Source organism: Lutra lutra, chromosome 3, assembly GCF_902655055.1.
Source record: "Lutra lutra chromosome 3, mLutLut1.2, whole genome shotgun sequence".
Taxonomy (NCBI): Eukaryota; Metazoa; Chordata; class Mammalia; order Carnivora; family Mustelidae; genus Lutra; species Lutra lutra.
Genome location: NC_062280.1, coordinates 7020896 through 7027358, shown reverse-complemented (window position 1 = coordinate 7027358; position 6463 = coordinate 7020896).

Here is a 6463-nt window from a genome sequence, read left to right as displayed (position 1 = left end):
CTAATATAGTAAGGATTATGTTCTCCATATTCATAAAGGACATTGTCTAGAATTTTTTTGTGTTTGTATGATTTCTTTACTAGATTTTCTTAATGATTATGCTAACATATTACAAGTTAGGCAATTTGATTTCTCTTCTATCCACTGAAATATTTTATGTAAATTGGGGAGGGGTGTTTCTTCTTTCACTTCTGATAGAATTTAGCAGTCAAACCATTTGGACCTGGTTTTCTTTTGGGGAGTTTGACAACAAATTGAATTTCTTTATTAGTTATATGCTATATTCATTTTTTTTTGTGTCAGTTTTGCTAAATTGCATTTTTAAATGAATTTACCCATTTTATTTAAGTAGTTGGATTGGTTGCTTTTGTTACAATCTTTATTATTTTTTAATTTTTACTGCATTGTGTTTAAGATATTGGTCACATCATTCCTACTTTGTGGAATTTAATGATATTTTCTTTATGTTCTAATGCATGCTCAATTTCTATGAGCCAATGTTTACTTGAAATTTAATTATATTCTCTAATATTAGGTGTTAAGTGCTGGTGTATTTTTATAAGATCTGTGATCTTTTTATAACGTTGTTGAAGTCTTTTATATTCTGTTTATTCTTGGTCCTCTTGATTTTTTTGGACTCATAGTAAGTGTTTAGTTCTTCATATATATATATATATATATACACTTTTCTTTCTGTTTCTTCTCTTTCATGTGCTTTTTTATTGTTAATTTTTTTTATTTTTTGCACTTTTGTATACATGGTCAAAACTGTTATATATTTACTGTGAATGTGGCTTTTAGAATTCCAGGTTGTTCTTTATTAATATATTTAATATTTGGGGTCTGAATTCTGCCTTCTCTAGTATCAGAATAGCAATATCTCCTTTGTTTTCTTTCTCTGAGATGGTATAATATCATTATCTTTAAATTTTAGTCTTTCAGAGTCACTTTTCTTTAGGCATGCCTCTTGAAGATGGTACTGACATGGGTTTTACTTTGTGAGTTAATTTGTAGTTTTTTGTTTGCTTTATGTCAGTTTATATTCACATTATTTATATAATATAGGTGTGGTTTTAATTATATCATAGTAGTTTTTGTACTGATAATTTTGGCCTTTATGTTATATATAGTCTCTTTATGTGGTTTGTTTTCTTTGTCTGAGTGTATTGCTCTGGTATTTAGGAAGTATATATTTTTATTCTACTAGCTATGTTTGTACTAATGATATTATATAGTATTCTTGTCCTTTTCCCTTGCTTAAACTTTTAACTTTGGATTTTATAACTATCAAAATATCTCTGGTCTCTGTTACGGATTGAAATATTTCATTCCCAAATACACACTTCCCCAATTTACCCAAATCCCAGTGTGATGGTATTTGCAGATGGGGCCTTTGGGAGATAGTCTTAGAGAAGGTCATGAGAATAGGTTCTTAAATGATGCGGTTAATGCCCTTATAAAAAGAGACACCACAGGGCTGTCTTTCCCTCTGCAATATAAGGACATAGCAGGAAGATGATTGCATCCAGGAAAAGAGCTCTCACAGATACCAACCCTGCTGGCACCTTAATCTCAGATTTCCAGCCTCCAGAACTTTAAGAAAATAAATTTCTGTTGCTTAAGCCATCCAGTTTATGGTATTTTGTTATGGTATTTTGTTAAACTAAGAGACTCTCATATGCCCATGTAAAAATCCCTGACCTTATTCTATTTTCCCCTTCCTTCTTTCTTCCACGTTTTTAGTTGTATTCTTCATAACATATCGATATGTCAGTTTAGTTCCAAACATTTAGTCTTTGATCTATAAGTATATTCATGCATATATTTTGCTAAAATATCCAATATCATCTCTTGGTTTGCTGAAGCTCATTTTCTAGTAGGTTTCCCAGGAGGATTCTAAGTATAGTACTCCTTGTGTTCTTGCATGTTCCATAGTTTCCTAAAGACTAGATCCTTGAAGGGAAACTGGCTATGTATAGAATCTTCGATCATTCTTCTGTGTATTTGAATTCCTTGTTCATTTGCATTGTCTGTTCTGCCAAGAATAAAGAAATCAGACACCAATCAGATTTTGTTCCCCTTTGATAATAAATATGGTAATTTTGTTTGAAGGCTCCAAACACTTTTTCCTTTGTCCTTTTTTGTCTAACAATTTTGATAGGACTCGTCTTAGAGTTGAAGTTTTTAGATTAATGTTCACTATGCATAAGCACATCTTTCAATGTGCAGAGGCAGATATACATTTATTTCTGGTATGCTTTTTCTTAGATTATAGTGTATATACTATTCTTTTCCACTGTTAACTTTTGTTTTGTTTTTTCACAGTCTATATGTGTGTGTGTGTGTATTTGCATGTGGTTTGTGTGTGTGTGTGTGTGTGTGGTGTGTGTGTGTGTGTGTAAACAGAGGACCAAGAGGACAAAAAATTAGAGAAGTGAAAACAATCTGAGAGAAAACGTTAGATAAAAAAAGATATTTGAAGTCAGTTTTGCTATATTCAAAAATTATTACATAAGATGTCTAATTCATAGTCTTGGATTTTGCTTTTGCTTTGTATTTTTTTTTCTTTTTTCAACTGTGACTTTTACAATTCCAGTCCAACATCCCAAGGTTCATTCTAGGTTTCTCCTTTTCCTTATTTCTAACTTTTCCCCCCAAATTATGGACAACCTGGTTTTCATTACATAAAATATATTTACTAATTTGTTCAACCCTAGTATAATCCTAGTATAAGCATGATGAGCATAGCAGAAAGAGGTAAAGGTTGATCTCAGAAAATTAGTCTAGGGCCTATATTCAACTGTGAACAATAAACTGATACAGAAAGGCTCTATGTGTTCGTACTCAAGATTGGAGCTATCATGAACAAAAATGTTAGTAATTAGAATATGATAACTGTATTTTTTTTATTTTTAAAAAAAGATTTTATTTGGGGCGCCTGGGTGGCTCAGCGGGTTAAAGCCTCTGCCTTTGGTTCAGGTCATGATTCCAGGGTCCTGGGTTTGAGCCCCACATCGGGCTCTCTGCTCTGCGGGGAGCCTGCTTCCCCCTCTCTCTCTGCCTGCCTTTCTGCCTACTTGGGATCTCTGTCTGTCAAATAAATAAATAAAATCTAAAAATAAATAAATAAAGAAATAAGAAAATAAAAATAAAATATTTTTTATATTTTAAAATTTCTTATTTATATTAAATAAGAAAATAGAAATATTCTATTTATTTATTTGACAGAGAGAGAGAGACAGCAAGAGAGGGAACATAAGCAGGGGGTAGTAGGAGAGGGAGAAGCAGGCTCCCTGCTGAGCAGGGAGCAGGAAGCAGGGCTCTATTCCAAGACACTGGGATCATGACCTGGGCCAAAGGCAGACGCCCAAGGACTGAGCCACCCAGGCACCCCTGGTGTACTGTATTTGTTTTCAAATATTATCCAGCTTGATTGTGATTCATTTCCTCTTAGGAAAATAGGTTTGTTTTGGCTTCATTTCTAGGACTCAGAATTTGTATTCACTTACTTCACACATTTCTGTGGCAGAATTTCCCAAGGTAATTTCCAGAGAACAGTGTCTTGTTTGTTTGTTTTTAATTTGTTTTGTTTTATTTTTGAAGATGTTCTATACAAATAACTAAATGTGATTAAGAAAATATTTAACTTCTGGATTCTGGGATACATTTCTGGAAATTATTTGACCTTTTTTTTTTTTAATGTAAATCTCCTCACGATGCTTCATGTAAATTCTTTGGAGCACACTTAGGGAAACAATTGTGGAAATTATAAGCCAATAAGAAATTGCAGATTTACTGTAACTCTTTTTCAAGGGATAAGAAATTAAAAAAGGTTTTGAGAACAATACTATTAGCACCAGGTTTGTATAGGGAAACACCTTCTTGGGTGGGCTTAGCATAGATAGAATGCATTCCCCATTAAAATTTGTCCTCTTTAATGAAGACACATAGACTTAGAATTTGGTGAAATTAATCTCTCTCAAATCTAAATGCCAATGTTTAGAAGGGTATTCATTTTCATAAACTGGGCATAATGTTTCCAAAGATGGAATTTCTCAGGAATAGTATAAACTCTGAGTCCCTATGCAGAATCAAAGTTACCAAAGCAACTGCATTAAGGAACTTGATTATAGAGGGTAGAGATTTGAGAAATATTATTTGACTGCTTTTCTTCCACCATAATTTTAAGTCCAAAACAAAGGGTGACATTATGAAATCTGTAAACCTTCTTTTGAGATAAAGTAAGAGTCATAATTCTAAGAAGGATATTAAATAGATTATTAAAAGAAGATGGGCATTCTAATTTAGTCTACCGTTTTGCCTGCTGCTCTGAAGATTTCAGTCTTTATTTTGACTCTAAAATGCGTTAGTAAATTTTCATTTGCAGAATTATGTGTTCATACTGTGAATTGTCATATAAAAGAAGCACTCTTCAGAGTTTCCTTATTTCATATGCAGATTTTAAATGACTTTCTGTGACTTGTTAATTTATTTACCAAATGAATGGCAGTATAATATATTCTTATAAATTCAGACCTACATAAATTCAAATGAGGTATGGAAATAAATTGTATATGATAAGTTACATTTAAATTTTTATTTAAAAGTAAATTACAATTTAATTATAAATCATATATGTGTGTGTGTGTATGTGTATATATATATATGATTTAATTGGTTTCACAGAGAAGAATAGTTATGTCTGTCTATCCAAAACAGTAGCTTAGTAATGTCCACATAACTTGAAAATTTGTGAGGGACAAACAAAGAAAAAGGGGGCACCTGGGTGGCTTAGTGGGTTAAGCCTCTGCCTTGGGCTCAGGTCATGATCTCAGGGTCCTGGGATGGAGCCCCGCATCGGGCTCTCTGGTCAGTGGGGACCTGCTTCCTCCTCTCTCTCTCTGCTGTCCTCTCTGCCTGCTTGTGATCTCTGTCTGTCAAATAAATAAATAAGGTCTTTAAAAAAAGAAAAGAAAAAGAAGGAGAGATTGAGGGAGAGATTGAGAGGGAAGAAGAAAGATTGTTACATCTGCCAAGGCACTCACACAGCGCTGTGATGCTTCTTGAGCAACACAAAGCAACTGACTGACTTCTAGCCATGTACCATTGCCTCACAAATCTTGAATCATTTAAAAACTCCTGTTTAAAACTTACACAGTGAAATTTCAAAACCTGATATAACATTGGTAAGAATCAATGAAGTTTCATTATTTATTTCCTCTTTGCCTTTACTGAATCCATATGATTAAATAAATGAAAAGGCAAACAACTAACATAAATATATATTAACTATAGCAATACTGTTATTAGAGTTAGAGTCTTCCTCTGTCTATATAAAAATCCAACTTTAGTTTGTGTGTGTGTGTGTGTGTGTGTTTGAACCTGTATACATACAGATCTCAGGTACCGCAAGGAAAAAGACCTGCATTATGGATCTGTACTTTCCCATTCTAGCTGCATGCAGTTGATAAATTCACCAGCACTTAACACCACAGTTTCCAATATAAATGTTACCACAAAGTGTTGCAGAACATCTTCTCAACGGATACATTTTTATACAGGAACCAGCTCATATCTGCATGCAGAAGCAGAATGTATGCATCTTTTTTCACATCCTGTACAGTGATGTCACATTGGCAGCTTGAAAGCCGCCTTGGTGGGAGTATTCACACTATGAGAACCAAGACCTGTCACTTCCCCCCGCCCCCACAGTTTTAATAGCACACAACTGAATGGTTCATTATATGTACACAATGAATAGTAGTAGTTCTGTAACTGTTATTAAAACACTTACCTAGTAGCTATATCTAGACTCCTTTATAAATAATGAATCTATAAAAAAATATCATAGAGATTTTGAGTAAAGGTAAACTCTAAGGCTTGAAGATCAGTAATATGTAGTAATTAAAATAACAAAAATTTGGAAATCCTGAATATTTAAATTAAATTACCTTTGGTCGTTCTCTCAATATACAGACACATTCATATAAATTAGACATTTTTCCTAGGGCTTTGTGATTAATATAATTTATTGCATCGGTATCTCATTCTAAAGGATTTGATTACTTATACTTTCTTTTGGAATTCAGCTGTTCATGATTTCACCTTTGTATGTATATTTTGTTAGCTGTGTATCTTCCTTTGGAGTCTCTGATTTTATGCTATCCCCAAAATAGAATTCTCTAAATTCTTAAAACACAAAATAAAACATATTTTAATGTCACATTAGAGTGTTCTTTTCAGGGCAGAAATACAAAATGAATCAATTTCTGTAGTTGCAATTGACAGGGCAATACTCTAGATTCCCATTAAGTCCAATCCTATAATGATGATAACGTTGTTTTTTTACCTTTGCTTTGTCTCATGCTGTGAATTTCAATAGAAATTCTGGTTCCAAATGTGCTTAATGGATTTTTTTTCCTGCAACATATGCATTTAGTTATGAGTGGGTAACTCCATGTAC